We start from the raw sequence: 16,114 nt of genomic DNA on the forward strand, positions 1-16,114 counted from the left end.
AGAATTTGAAAGGAAAAACAAATGATTTTTGATCTATTTTTAAGAGAAGTATTTGTTACCAACTTATTAAAAATGACTTTTATAAAATATTATATGCAAAAATAAAATAAAGATAGCAATGAAGTAAACTCGTCATTAACTTATCTCTACCCTACGTCATTATCCGAATAACAAATCATAAAATAAATAATAATCACACTTAGTTGTTATATGATAATTATCAAATCATACGCGCTATTGTGTGTGTATGTATTTCTATTTCAATACATATTTTTAAAATAAAAATAAATATAAATCAATCAATCAAAAAAAATGAGAAATATTATGGGGTTTGAGATAAACCCCTAAATTTATATCATTTGTATAAAAAGTTAAAAGAAGTTAGGATTAGTAATCAGAACGTCAGAATGATTTAGTCGGAAAAAAGTACAATTAGAAGAGTGGGTATAACAAACCCTTTTCTCTGTTATGTACCCGGTGAATCATCATTCAATTCCTTGGAGTTATACCAGGTGATCTTCTCTTTTCTTTGTCAATTAATTTTTATTCTGACCCGATTAAACAGGTATTACAGAGGTTGATGGAAATCTCAATTTCGTTTCATTGTTCAGACTTCTTTTGGCTCTCCCGTCCTTAAACAAGTATTACAGTTATATGCAATTTGTTATGTTAGTTTCTTGATCAATTTCGATGTTATGTACCTAAATTATATTCATGGGGCCTGTTACAGATATTAAGTTGCCTAAGCATGACATCATGGTGCATGACCACAGAAGCACAGCTGCGACCCTGCAACATAAGAGCACAACCATGCAAGTTGGCAGTCTGGTGCTTTACAGAATTTGTTGTGACTAAGCATTCCAGAACAATCCATTCTGATGTATTTATATTGATATGCATTCTCTCTGTAAACAACAAGTTAACATGTTATTCCAATGATAGCAATTTAGCACCATTCTCTCGTTCTCTCTCTCTCTCTCTCTCTCCCTCCTTCTTCTACTACTTTCATCTGTTTATTTCCGCTGCACCATTATATCTGTCATTGTATCAGAGCCAGGTTGTAATTACAACTAGCTCACCATCAGTAAAAACACTATATGCATTCATATGCTGCTGCTGTAACCAACAGAGCATCTGGATCTAATTCTATGGCAACATCACCAGCCATCGATATTAACCATCCCTACTACATAAGTTCCTCAGATAACCCTGGCATAACACTTGTTAATGAAGTTCTTACTGAACAAAACTACGGTACCTGGAGTCGATCAATTAAGATCGCTCTCTCTGCTAAACTCAAATTGGGTTTTATTGATGGGTCACAGGTGAAACCTGCAAATAATTCACCTATGTTGGTACTATGGATGAGGAGCAACGATCTGGTGGTCTCATGGCTTCTCAACTCCATTTCTTCAGATCTCAGGAAAAGTGTGGTTTATATGTCCACAGCAAAGCAGATCTGGGATGATTTGGTTGCTCGATATTTGCAGTCAAATGTGCCTCGCCTCTTTCACTTTCGAAAGGATCTGGCATCGCTCACACAAGGTACCAAATCTGTCACAGCTTATTTTACTCAGTTCAGAGGTCTTATTGATGAACTTGATAGCCTATCTCCTATACCTCGCTGTGTCTGTGCTAATTCAAACTGTAACTGCAATAACTCTGCAAAACTTGACCATTATGAGCATATCATGAAGTTAAGTCAGTTTCTCATGGGTCTTAACGACCAGTTCACTAATACTAGAGGTCAAATCCTATTAATGAAACCCTTACCTGATCTTGCTAATGCATATGAAATGTTGCTTCAAGAAGAAAATCAGAGAGATAGTGCTAACCAAATCTCTCCAGTTACCACTGAAAATCTTGCTATGAATGTGAAGTTTCAGCAGAACAGTTCTGCTAAACCAAAGACCAACAAAAAACCCCCGGATGTGCAAATGACCTGTGAGTACTGCAAGCTCCCTGGACACTCAAAGGACAAATGTTTTTGTATCCATGGTTATCCTGAGTGGCATAGGCTCCATGGACAACCAAAGCCCAAACCTCGAAACAACAGCAACAAGAAGCCAGCTGCTGCAACTGTCCAGTCCCCTGCACCAAACAATTCTGGCAACACTATGAACTTTACTGAACAACAGTATGATCACCTGCTCAACATGCTCCAAGTCAGACTTCAAGGCTCTAAATCTGACTTCAATGCTGACCAGTCACAAGCCAATGCTCCATGGATCCAAGCAAATGCTGTCAATGTTACTCCCTCTAATCAGACGGCAGGTATCACTGTCACTCCTGCCCTTACTACTTACTCTGCTGTTTTAATAAATTTCACAGAATTCACTTCTACCAGCACCACCTGGATCATTGATTCAGGTGCTACGCACCACATTACAGCTCATTTTTCCTTGCTGTGCAACATCAAACCTTTAACCTCACAACTGCAACTACCAAATGGTAATACCACAAATGTCACACATGTGGGAGATATTCTGTTGCCCTGTAATCTTACTCTGAAACAGGTGCTTTATGTACCTAACTTTCAGTGCAACCTGATCTCAGTTGCTCAGTTCAATATTGATAATGCCTGTGTTCTGCATTTTACTGCTACAAAGTGCCTTCTGCAGGACCATGCTACACAGAGGAAGAGGCAGATTGGTGATCTTCAAGATGGATTATACAGACTTAATACTCTAAAGCTTCAAGAATCTGTTACCATTCATACTGCAGTAGCTCCCAATGACAAAGATCAATCTCTTGTTTGGCATTATAGACTAGGACACCCTTCACATACTGTTCTTAGTAGTATTACAAACTTACAGCATATCCCTAAGTTGAATGCTGATTGTGAAATTTGTCATCAAGCCAAACAACAGAAACTTCCTTTTGATAAAAGAGAAACTTGTAGTATTTCTGCATTTGAGCTTATACACTGTGATGTGTGGGGACCTTACAAGTACCCCACACATGGTAAGTGCCATCATTTCTTGACAATTGTAGAAGATTACTCTCGATGCACTTGGGTTTTTCTTTTGACTGACAAAACTCAAGTGACTCCCATACTAAAACACTACTTGGCTTATGTACAAAACCAATTCAAAACATCAGTCAAGGTACTGCGATCAGACAATGGCACGGAGTTTGTCAACAAGGAGTTACAGAATCACCTCCTTACATTAGGCATTGTTCATCAAACCAGCTGTCCCAGAACACCACAACAGAATGGCTTGGTGGAAAGGAAACATCAGCACCTACTCAAAGTAGCTCGTGCTCTTAAATTCCAATCCAAACTCCCAATCACTTATTGGGGTGATTGCATACTTACAGCTGCTCATCTAATCAACCTGTTACCCTCCAAACTGCTTGGCTTCAAATCTCCATTTGAAATACTATTCAAAAAGCCTCCCAAGTATCAGAACCTCAGAGCGTTTGGGTGCCTCTGTTACATTTCGAATGATGATGCTGGTAATGATAAATTTGGCCCTCGGGCTCTCAAATGCGCCTTTATTGGTTACCCTTTTAATCAAAAAGGTTACAAAGTGGTGGAACTTGGCAGCAGAAAGTGCTATACCACAAGGCATGTACACTTTGTTGAAGATATCTTACCGTTTCATCAATCTCAAGATCCTGAGCATACACCAATGTTTCCTCCAACCCTGCTTGATGTGCCTTCAGATGACTTTGCCACCCTGACACCACCCACACCACAACCACCATTGACAACACCTGCAGATACATCTACTGGAGTCACCACCAGACCTGTTAGAACAAAGAAGGTTCCAGCTCACTTTAAGGACTTCACAGGGGTTCCCACAACTCTGACCACTCAACCAGTATCAATCTGTACAAACATAGTTACAGGTACTTCTACCTCTATACCCACATATCCTCTTGAATCTTACATGTCCTATAATAAATTTTCTCCTTCCTATCAATGCTATTTAGCTGCCACTGCCTCCATACCTATTCCTTACACATATAAACAAGCATCCACCAACACCAATTGGCTCAATGCTATGAAACTCGAAATCAATGCACTCGAGAACAATCACACATGAGACATTGTACCACGACCGCCTGGCAAACATATTGTGGATTGCAGATGGTTGTTCCAAGTTAAGTATAATCCCGATGGTACTGTTGAGCAATACAAAGCTCGTCTCGTTGCAAAAGGGTTTACACAAACCTATGGGCTCGATTTCTTTGACACCTTTGCCCCTGTGGCCAAGATGACAACAGTGAGAGTATTCATTGCTGTAGCTGCCACTCAAGATTGGGGGATCCCTCAACTTGATGTGACCAATGCATTCCTGCACGGTGACATCAATGAGGAAATTTATATGAAATTGCCTCCTGGCTACTTACAACTCAGCTCTGGTATCTCCATTACCTCCATTTGTGATCCTACTCAGTACGTCTGTCGACTGAGAAAATCACTGTATGGGCTGCGACAAGCCCCCAGATGTTGGTTCGATAAATTCTCCACTGCTCTGCTGAAATATGGATTTGTTCAATCACATTCTGACAACAGCTTGTTCACATTTAATCAGCAAAATCAGTTTGTGGCTGTCCTGGTCTACGTTGACGACATTCTCATCACAGGAAACAGTCCTTCATTAATCTCACAGATTAAAGCATACTTGGCCACTCAATTCCAAATCAAAGATCTGGGTCCTTTGAAATACTTTCTTGGCATAGAAGTGGCACGTTCATCTCAAGGCATCTATATGCACCAGAGAAAATATACTCTGGATATCCTAAAAGACACTGGTCTTGATCGTGCCAAACCCTCCAAAATCCCTATGGAACAAAACCATACGTTGCAGGACAATCACAGTGCTCAATTGGGTGACTCAGATGCTTCATCCTACCGTCGATTAGTTGGGAGACTTATATACCTCACTGTCACTCGACCTGACATATCATACTCTGTTCAAGTCCTCTCTCAGTTCCTGGCATCTCCCAGACAAGATCACTTGCTTGCAGCTTATAAGGTTGTTCGATATCTAAAAGCATCACCAGGTCAGGGCCTCCTCATGTCTTCAGGAAAATCCCTCAAGCTCACTGCATATTGTGACTTGGACTGGGCTGGTGATAAGGAATCTAGGCTCTCCTTAACTGGCTATGGCATCATGCTTGACCCTTCCTTAATTTCCTGGAAATGTAAAAAGCAACACACTATCTCTCGATCTTCAGCTGAAGCCGAATATCGGAGCATGGCCGACACCTGCTGTGAGCTAACATGGTTATTAGGCCTCTTTAAAGCCTTTGGCATTCACACGCTTACTCCTATTCCTCTCCTATGTGACAGCAAGTCTGCTCTTCACATTGCTCACAACTCTGTCTTCCACGAACGCACCAAGCACATTGAGCTTGACTGCCACTACGTCCGTGAGAAGCTCAAGTTGGGCATGATTCAACCTTCCTATATCCCTACTGCATCTCAACCAGCTGATATCTTTACCAAGGCTTTATCATCAGCTTCACTCCAGCTTCTGTGCTCCAAGTTGGGAGTCCTCAATCTTTTTCAGCCTTCCAACTTGCGGGAGGATGTTACAGATATTAAGTTGCCTAAGCATGACATCATGGTGCATGACCACAGAAGCACAGCTGCGACCCTGCAACATAAGAGCACAACCATGCAAGTTGGCAGTCTGGTGCATAACAGAATTTGTTGTGACTAAGCATTCCAGAACAATCCATTCTGATGTATTTATATTGATATGCATTCTCTGTGTAAACAACAAGTTAACATGTTATTCCAATGATAGCAATTTAGCACCATTCTCTCGTTCTCTCTCTCTCTCTCTCCCTCCTTCTTCTACTACTTTCATCTGTTTATTTCCGCTGCACCATTATTTCTGTCAGGGCCCTTGATATGGTTTGATGTACCCTTTGTGGTTTTGTACCTCTATGGCTATTGGTGAATATCAAATTATATGTTGGTGAATACCAAATTATATTTTTCTTCTCCAAAACCTAGTCCACGATGGTTCACGGCGGTCAGCGGTGGTGGTAACTCGATGGTGGTAACTCATGATATCTTTGTATAATATTTAGGCTTGATTTACGTTTTAGCTTTATTAATTTTAATTATTCATTAATGCATGTTGTTTTCAAGATTGACCGAAAAATATTTTTGACTTATATTGTGCATGATTTATGCTTCAGTTTTATAAAAATTGATTGTTATTTGATGTATTGGGTAACAAATCGTGGTTTTAATGCTGATTTATCTCAATTTATTCCTCCTTTCTTTTTTGTTATCCATTTTTAGTTAGTATTTTATATGATTTATCAGGATACATTTGTTTGCCAAAATTTTGTCTTATATCCAAATAGATATGGTTTGATATGTTTTCAGTTTTCAATGATACTTTCTTATTAAAATTTTAATATTTTTTGATTTTATCTGTTGAGATTTAAATTCTATTATGTATTATTTTATTAGGTATCTAACCAAAGAGATCTCACTATCTTTTTGGTGTAAATTTTTAAAGATTTATTTTAAATTAGTTTTATTTTACTTTCCTTATTCTTTAATATTTATATTATATTTTAATTATGAGTTTGTTGACTCTTTTCTCTTTTGCTTTAGATAGTTTTATTTTCTGTATGAACTTATTATTTTCTTTTTTGTATTGTATTTTTTCAGGGTACGCAAGTGGAAAAATTTTGATAGCGGGACCTCTTATGGGTGTTTTATTAGAGAAGACATCTATTTTTAGTCTGTTTTATAATCGATGTAATTTTTGTAGGGCACTCTTTTTCCTCTTGAGTTTTTTCCCACAGGGTTTTACTCTTGAGGGGTTTTAACGAGGCCCTTTTTTTGTGGGTTATCTCTTCTGACTTGAAAGGCTATGCTATCTAAACGTCCGGAGTATTTACATACTTTCGGTTAGATGATATACCTTCTTGAACGAAGGAAACTTTGTCAATCCGGATTTGTAACTTTCGATTTGGTTTAATACAACCGTTTTTATGACAAAAAAAAGAAAGAGATAAACCCCTAAGTGGACATGAGTGAGACCCAATAATGTAGTTATTGGGTTTAATGGGAACAAGATGATGTCATGTTTTGGTTTTTCAACTATTTAGAGTCGCTCGAGGGTATGTCTGGAACCTTGATGAGACTCTAATAGGCCCGAAATAGATTAAGCCTGAAAGGGTTAGTCTCCGAAATGGATTAAGTTGGTCTCAGATGATTAATGTTATATACGAGTTATATTAGAGATGGATAATGTCATCATATAGAATGGTTGCTCCAGCATAGATACCCACGATTATGTTTTATGTTTTAGGATTATCACTGATGCTAGGAGAGGGCAAACCTCTATATTATGATCACGACACTCTCGAATTCTTCAATACCATCAAATTCTGGGTAGGAGTAAAGTACTGTAAACTTTTACACACTAATGTTTCACGACACTTTCGAATTCTTCAATACCATCAAATTCTGGGTAGGAGTAAAGTACTGTAAGCCTTTACACACAAATGTTTCAAATATATATGGATTGTTTGCCTGCGAAAGACCATGTCTATGAATGGTGTGTCACTCGTATCTATAACAACAATACAAATAAATATTCTAAGCACCGTTGGTTCAATAAATATTATAAATATTTTAAGCACTGTAGGTTCAAAACACCATCGCTCAATGACATTGTTGAGCATTTATTTGAGTCATTTTTCGTTCCAGTTATTTCATATGTACTTCTAAATTTTGTGGTCCTCTATACACTATTATTCTCTCGATAAGATGGCAAGTCCTCTATTCTAGATGAACCTATTTAAAACTTGAAAACATCTATTTATATTATAGTATAATAGTTGTTGGTCCGTGATAGTCAACTGTCAGAAACTCTTTTAACTGGCATGTTATTTCCGGATCGGTGGACGAATGTTCAGCCACTAGAACTATAACATCTTTATAAACATATTCAACGCTTTTTAACCGGACGAGGTTGTTGTATTATTTTGATTAACACAATATTCATAATATATTAAATATCATTTAAAATTAATTACTCAATTGAATTGTTCTTCACCGTTGAAAAGACTCCCTCCAATTCTAAAATGATTTCTTACACCAACTAATTCTACATTATTTATTAAATAAATAAAATTCAATACTACGTAAAACAAAAAATGTCAATTATATCCTTATGTAAAAAAATCATATTATTATAAGCAAACATTAATTTAATATTATATAACTTAAAATATATAGGACATGGATTTATAACCACCAATCCAAAATTAAAATAGGGTCTACAGTTTTGAGAGTCAGCCTCTTAAATTAGGATTCTAACCGTCACCTCTCCGCTCTTCGACCTTCATCCTCTTTATTGATTATGTGTTTTGTTATGGGTTCCGGGAACGTTTTTAAGAAGAACTTACATACGATTTTGGCTGATCCGTAAGACTTGTATCAAATATGGCACGGTGGTGAATATCATCAGCTCACCTTTCACGACAAATAATTATTCATGTTTTTGGATCATTTATTGATCTAGTACCAGTTGATGTAACTGATAATTCTGAATATTGGACTACAGATGTTACATTTGCTGCTTAATGTGAAGGTCAATTGCAATGCTACTATGTTCACAACTGATGTAGGTTGGATTGCTCGAATTTGATTGTAATACTTTTTAGATTAAAGAATTTAAATATTTTATCTGTTAAGCGCTGAAAACAAAGCGGTTATATGTTTAGCTCGTTTTTTGTTTCATAATCAGGTTGTAATTGACAGTTCGAGGGTTTGTCTCGACTGTTTTTCAATTATTTATTAAATTCTTTGAAAGATGCAATAACACAAAAGAAAATAAATAAGTCAGTGTGCAAGTAATAAGGAGATTAAAAGTCGAATAGCTAAGATATTATAAATAAAGAAAAAAAATGATCATCGAAAATATGAGATCAATATTGTATTAATTAAAAATCCGAGAAACAAAAGGACTTCAGATTATATATTTTTTAGCATTGACAACTACATTTGATAAAATCTGAGTTATTTAGTCATTCATTTTTTTTTTGATGACTTTTAAAATTGTTAATAGATTTTTGAACTGGTCTTATAATTTTTCAAAAGTTTAATAGAATCAAACATATATCTTACATGCATTTGAATATTTTTACATATATTATATGTAAATACATGCATTTGAATATTTTAACATATATTATATGTAATATAGAATTATAATTGTAAATTAAAAATTCTTTACGAAAAAATTTCTAACAAAGTCATGCAATTATTTATCACATTTTTCTATATATATAACAAAGAATGTCATGCAATTATTACTCAGTTATGTCATGATCATAACTAGAGGTGTAGACAAACCAAACTGTTCGTGAACTGCTCGAGCTCGGCTCGTAAAATATTAGAGTTTGATTCGATAATAATTAAGCCGAGCTCGAACTCGAGTTATTTGGATGTTTTACCGAGCCGAACTCGAGCTTCAAATTACTCAGCTCGTAAGGTTCGCGGGCCTTATCGAGCCTCTACTATTTTTTAATTTTTTTTTATTATAAATATATTTTTACAAATATATTTAATATTTTATTTATAATTTATAAATTTAATAGAATCGAAATCAAGCCAAACAGATCGTATTCCGAGTTTTTGGCAATATTTGGTGACTCGATTCAAACTTTCGAGCCGAACTCGAGCCTATCGAACTGTTTTCGAACCGAGTTTCGAATTTGAAATTAAAAACTCGATCGAACTCGAACTCGAGCCTGAGCCCCGAACTTTTCAATCGAACTCGAGCCGAGCCTGACAATGTTCGACTCGGCTCGGCTCGATTACGCCCCTAAATTCATAACCCTCGTGTTGATGATAGTAATAATACACAAATTGATATATATATATATATATATATATATATATATATATATATATATATATATATATATATATATGATATAGCTAAGTATATATTAATTTATATCACGTCCTTTTTTAGACGGGTTAAAAGCTAAATATATGTAATAATGTGCGTGTATCAAATAAGCTTTTACATATTGTATTTTTTGAGAGTCCAATGAAATTATATAGTTGATGCAATTGTTATAATTATAAAATTAAATGTTAAAAAACTGTTATATTTAGATGTGATTATGTAAAGATACATGTTTTATATTTAGCAAAAAGCAAGATACATGTTTTATATTTGAAATTAAGGTAGCAAAAAAAATAAAAAGATGCATGATTTATATTTGAAATTAAGGATGGACTCATTAAGTCATTATTAGGGCTGTCAAACGGATATTTAGGATACGGATACAGCTATATCCGAATCCGAATCCGGGAACCCAAAACCGTATCCGAATTCGTATCCGAATCTGGAACTATCCGGGAAAAAAATATCTGTATCCGAGTCCGGCGGATATTATCCGGATACGGATAATATCCGAATCCGAACCCATTTTTCAAAAATTGCAAAAATTTTATGAAATTCACGGCTCCATGGTCCAGCCTCTCTCCGGCTCCAAAAACGGGTCTTTGTAGTGCAGATGATAAGACTGAGATGAGAAATACATTATGTTAGTGTGTTATATGACAATAGGCATCGGTGGTTAGATATTGATTCTGTGAACCATTAGTAAACAATGAGGAAGTTTGTAAGCAAAGTGTGTGATGGAATCTTAAAAGGCTTTGAAGATAACAATTCACAGTTTAAATTAGTGATATCACATACCCTAATTAACTAGTTACATAAAGAAATTGAATTTCAGATCGACAAACTAACCTTTTTCGTTAATAAGGATTGAGGGATAAGGCGTGGCTCATGAGATAGGATGAGATTTCGAGCTTGTCGTGGTGGGTTCACGGCGGCAATAAGTGTTTATGTTCACGGCAACGAAGTGAAGAGGCTTGTGCGATTGTAGAAGACAGATTGATGGACAAGGGTTTTGGTGTTTTTGGACTCTTGGGGTCCGTAGTCTTTACTTTTCCATTTTTATCTTTACGGCTTTATTCAGTGAAGTGTTATATTTTTGATTTGAATAGAGTTAAGTTCTATGGAGTACAAAAAAAATTGGAGTATTGGAGTACAAAGTTTGATAAATGTAATCTAGTCATCTAAATTTCAATTTTTTTTGTCCAATAATATTTGTAAATATTTGACAACCTGCACATTATGTTCTGCAACATAAACATCGTGATCAAATGGTAGAATAATTACTTTTATAAATCATAGGATTCTATGTTCTGCAATATAACTAATAAGCAGAACAATAATCTTAATACTTGTTAAAGTTGAAAGATATTAATGATTAATTGACAATTATGTGCAAGACAACTTATAAATGATAGATTATATCAAAATTTTGATAATCAAAGATATTATATAGGATCAAACTAAAAAATTATGATTTGTACTCCAATACTCCAATGTTTTTATGTACTCCATAGAATGAATATTAAATATAATAAAATATGCATATGCTTAGTTTAGTTTATAATATAAATATTATTATAAATATATTTTAAACCAAATAAAATATTATATTATACATAATATTTATTTATTTATTTATTTATTTTTCGGATTCGGATATTTACGGATTCGAATGTGCCTGTATCCGTATCCGTATCCTAAATACTCGGATTCAGATACGGATAATATCCGGTTGACGTCGGATACGGATAATATCCGTTTTTTTCCGGATACGAATACAGATATTTCGAACGGATATCGGATTTTTCGAATTATTTTGACAGCCCTACTCATTATTCATTATTATATTGTCCAAATATTGGTTAAAAGTTACACAATTATTATATTATACATCACGAAATATCAAAAATATATTAAATTGAGTTGAAGTATAAAAAGTTAATTAAATTTGGAACATGGAATGTACTATAACTTTTATATATTTATAATCTTGACTTGAAATAGGAACAACCAGGTAATATGCTGGATTTGCGTATCAATATTATAGTACATAGAGGCCATTTATTTATGTGGTTTGTATTATACTACAATAACACGACATATAGATTTCAGCCCCGTGCAAACTTGTTCATGATTTCTCTTCGTCTTCAGTATAGAGCTCGGACTTAAGAAAGAGGTCTCTAACGTTGATCAAGCTGCGCAGAGCTTCTTTGACGTTGATGCGTCCATCAGGTGAATCTTTAGCACATGCTAGCCCCACTTTGATAACTTTCATCAGACATTCATAGTGTGCTTCTGGGTTTATGCTTGTCTCTTCATTTTTGGCCTCATCTTGTATATTAAGTATTTGCACCTCTGCTTCTAAAAAGCTTGATTCTGCCCATTTTACTAGATTAGATTCTCCACTGAAGCATTCTTGCAAAGGGCTCATTCTTGTAAAGAGTTCCAATAGCATTACACCGTAGCTGTAAACATCTCCCGGAGTCGAAGCTTTCTCACATAAACCATACTCTGCAAGTTAGTGATGACGATGAGTGAAATCGTTTATATAAGAGTCATGCTAGATGCACAAAATTGTGTACAGAAAATTTGTACATAATGACATGACAGTTGATGTGGTGGGTTTTAATTAAGATTGTTGGGGACGATTCCAATTAAAACCCACCACATGTTATTACGTACAAAATTTTGTACACAATTATGTACACGAGGTATTTTCCTTTATATAAATTATGCTTTAAAAAAATTAAACTAAGAAGGTGTTCAGATAAATAACCTGGTGGTATGTAACCGATGGAACCCTTTACAATAAATGTAGAGCTGATAGAAACTGGATTGCTCATTCTCTCTTGCATGACTCTAGCTAGGCCAAAATCTCCTACCTTTGCTGTCATTTCTTTGTCCAGAAGAATGTTGTCTGGTTTGAGATCACAATGTACTATTGGAACTTCACACTCATGGTGGAGGTAATTCAGAGCACCGGCAACATCTATTGAAATATTCAATTTTTCAAGAAAAGAAAGACCTTGGCCATTAGGATGCTTTCTTTTTCCACTAATCTCCAGTCTGCTAAGCTTCCATTACTGAGAAATTCATAAACCAGAGCTAGAAAGTCCATGTTTTTCATATCCAAGCTTGAGCATGATGTGATTAGCTTGACAAGATTACGGTGCCTTACATTTCTCAAAGCCTTACACTCGGACACAAAGCTCTTCCAGTATCCAGAGGTTTCGATGTTGAGAACCTTCACGGCAACTTGTATATTTCCTTCAAGATATCCTTTGTATACAGTCCCAAAGCTCCCACTACCAATCAAATTTTCCTCGTCAAAATGTCTTGTTGCTTCACGGAGCTTATGGTATGAAATCATTTCAGGCTTTCCATTTTGCAAGTCAGGACATTTGACATTGACCTTAGTTTTTTTCGTCTTTAGTACCATATACAAAGCAATCAGAAAACAAACTGCTGCTGCTGCCAAAATAGGAAGGATCACCTTGATTTCAGTTAGCCTTCTATTATTTGGAGATTTCTCACATCTCGAGTGCAGGCAAAGATTCGGATTTCCTTCTAAATGGACATTAGACATATTTCTGAATACTCCCATACTAGGAATTTTTCCTTCCAAATCATTGAATGATAGGTTCAGAGTATGAAGAGCCTCTAGATTCTGTATGCCAGGAGGAATAGATCCAGAAAGTTGATTTGAGGCGAGGTCTAGAACTTCCAATCCTTTCACTTCTGCTAAAGCAACTGGAATATGGCCTGAAAAATAATTGTTGGCCATAAATAGCTTTTCCAAGCTATTACAACTTTCAAACCATTGGGGAATGTTTCCGGATAGGCGGTTGCTTGACAGATCAATGGTAATAACTTTTTCTAGAACCCCAACTTCAGGCAATGGTCCATCCAAGAAGTTCTTGGACAGATTTAAGATGATACTCAAACTAGGGAGATTTAGAAACCTCTTTGGGTATGCTTCCATTGAGTTTGTTGTTTGATAAGTCTAGCGAAAGTAGACTTTGGTAGTTCTGAAAACTAATTGGTATTTGGCCAACCATTTCATTTCCAGACAAATCAATCTTGTTTAGCTTTTTGAGATTGCCGAGTGAATTTGGAATTATGCCAGATAATCTATTCCTTGCCAAGCCCAGAGACTGCAGCTCTTGTAAATGGCTTATGGCCTCTGGGATTTTTCCTGAAACAGAATTATCATTCAAATCTAGCAATGTCAAACTGCTAAGAAGGCCAATCGTTGATGGTATCTCCCCGTGAATACGATTCTTGCCAATGTACAGGTTTGAAAGCACCTTGGAAAGATTACCAATTGATTCTGGAATAACACCTTTAAAAGCATTGCCATCAACTGCTAGAAAATTAAGACGGGTGCTATTTGCTAAAGAAGTGATAAAAGAGAGACCATCATCTGGAGGATTATGAATCTTGTTGAACCCGATATTGTACATCTGCAGAAATGGTAGATTTCCTAAACCTGGTGGCACTGTTCCCACCAGAAGGTTGTGTGCCATGCGAATAACCTGTATATTAGTGAGGTTGTGCAAAGACCCTGGAATTCTTCCAGTGAAATTATTAAAGCAGTAGTTGAAGGTTAGAAGATTTGGAAGCTTAACCCCAACATTATATGGAATTTCACCATAGAGTAGGTTTGATGCAACTGCCAGCTTGACTAAAGAAGACAAGTTGTAAATTTCAGGAGGAACCGTCCCAGTAAGTCCGTTTATTGTGACATCAAGAACTTCCAGGTTTCTAAGCTTGCCCAACTCACCAGGTATATTTCCAGTGAGGCTATTGGTACCCAAGTCCAAATCAGTAAGCGAAGAAAGATTGGATAATGAGCGTGGAATTTCACCCCAAAAGGCATTCTGGCGCAGCTTCAAAACCTCTAGCTTGCTCAGACGACCAATTTCTTGAGGTATTTGGCCTGTCATCTTATTACTCATCAGATCAAGGGTCTGAAGCTTACTTAACTTGCTTATATTAAAGGGTATCACGCCTTCCAAGCTATTTACGCTCAGATTCAAGACCCTCAAATGGAAAAGATTACCAATTTGAGATGGTATTTCTCCTCTTAGCTTGTTGTTACCCAGATCAATAGTACGAAGAAAAGAGAGATTGGCTATATGGGGGCTTATGGTTCCTTCAATTCCGAACCCCGAAAGATTAATAGAAATGACTCTCTGGCCAAAGCCATTGCAACTCACTCCAGTCCAGTTGCATGGAGAGGAATTCTGGTTATTCCATGAAGACAGATAAGTTTGAGACTCTACACTGTCTAACTTAGACTTGAACGAAATTAACGCTTCTTTGTCAGTGACAATGTTTTGTTGAGCAAAGGATGAGTGAACTGAAAGGAACAAAATGCAATGCAAAATGGTAACCAAAAATACTACAAGATGCATTGCACTAGAGAAATAAGAGGAGTTGTTTACTTGTTTGAGTTGTTTCTGAGTGCATGCATAAGTTGGCTAATTTATAAGAGAAGGAAACCAAAGCAATCCTACTAAATGACATATATGTGAGTGCGATATGTGTATCATTTTTTCTACGTAAAAACCATTTTTTCTACATACCCACTACATTACGTAATTAGATAGAATTGCAGAAGGCTTCAATGCACTGACTCCGGGTCTCCCCATTCATTTATTCTTCGTAAAATTACGTTTAGAGGTGGGTGTAGCCAGGGAACTTGATCAATTTCACCATACAAGTATTTTCTACCACTCTGACTGTCTTGTGTACTTGATAATATCATATGCATCGATTCTAACCTCCTAAAACTTCTGTGACCAAAAAAAAAAAGAAAACCCCTCGTAAAACTTCATTTTTAAAGAGCAAAAATCATGAGCTCTCTGCAATTTCCAAAAGCCCATCAAATTACAGAATTTTTTTGTCCTTGTAAAACAAAATGGAAAATTTCCAAGCCATTGAAATGTTCGCAGTTTATGTCACGGTATGAATTATTTTAATTTTTAAATATATATTTCTAGAGATAACTACTTATTTCTGCAATTCTTACCTCCATTAAATATTTAATACAAAAAAGCATATTATATAAACATGATATTTTTCTTAACATATATTATTTTTAAAAAATATATAAATTTACTTTTATAAATTAAATATTCATAAAAATGTATTTTCATGTCTAAATTTTAAAAATGTACAACTACTTTTTATGTTATTTTTAT

The 16,114-nt window shown here is 35.7% G+C and overlaps 1 pseudogene; it reads right to left on the bottom strand.

Annotated features, from left to right (window-relative positions):
• Positions 1 to 11,903: 11,903 nt before the first annotated feature.
• Positions 11,904 to 15,352, bottom strand: LOC108198783 (LRR receptor-like serine/threonine-protein kinase EFR; annotated as a pseudogene).
• Positions 15,353 to 16,114: the final 762 nt, after the last annotated feature.

This window comes from Daucus carota, chromosome 8 (genome assembly GCF_001625215.2).
Source record: "Daucus carota subsp. sativus chromosome 8, DH1 v3.0, whole genome shotgun sequence".
Lineage (NCBI taxonomy): Eukaryota > Viridiplantae > Streptophyta > Magnoliopsida > Apiales > Apiaceae > Daucus > Daucus carota.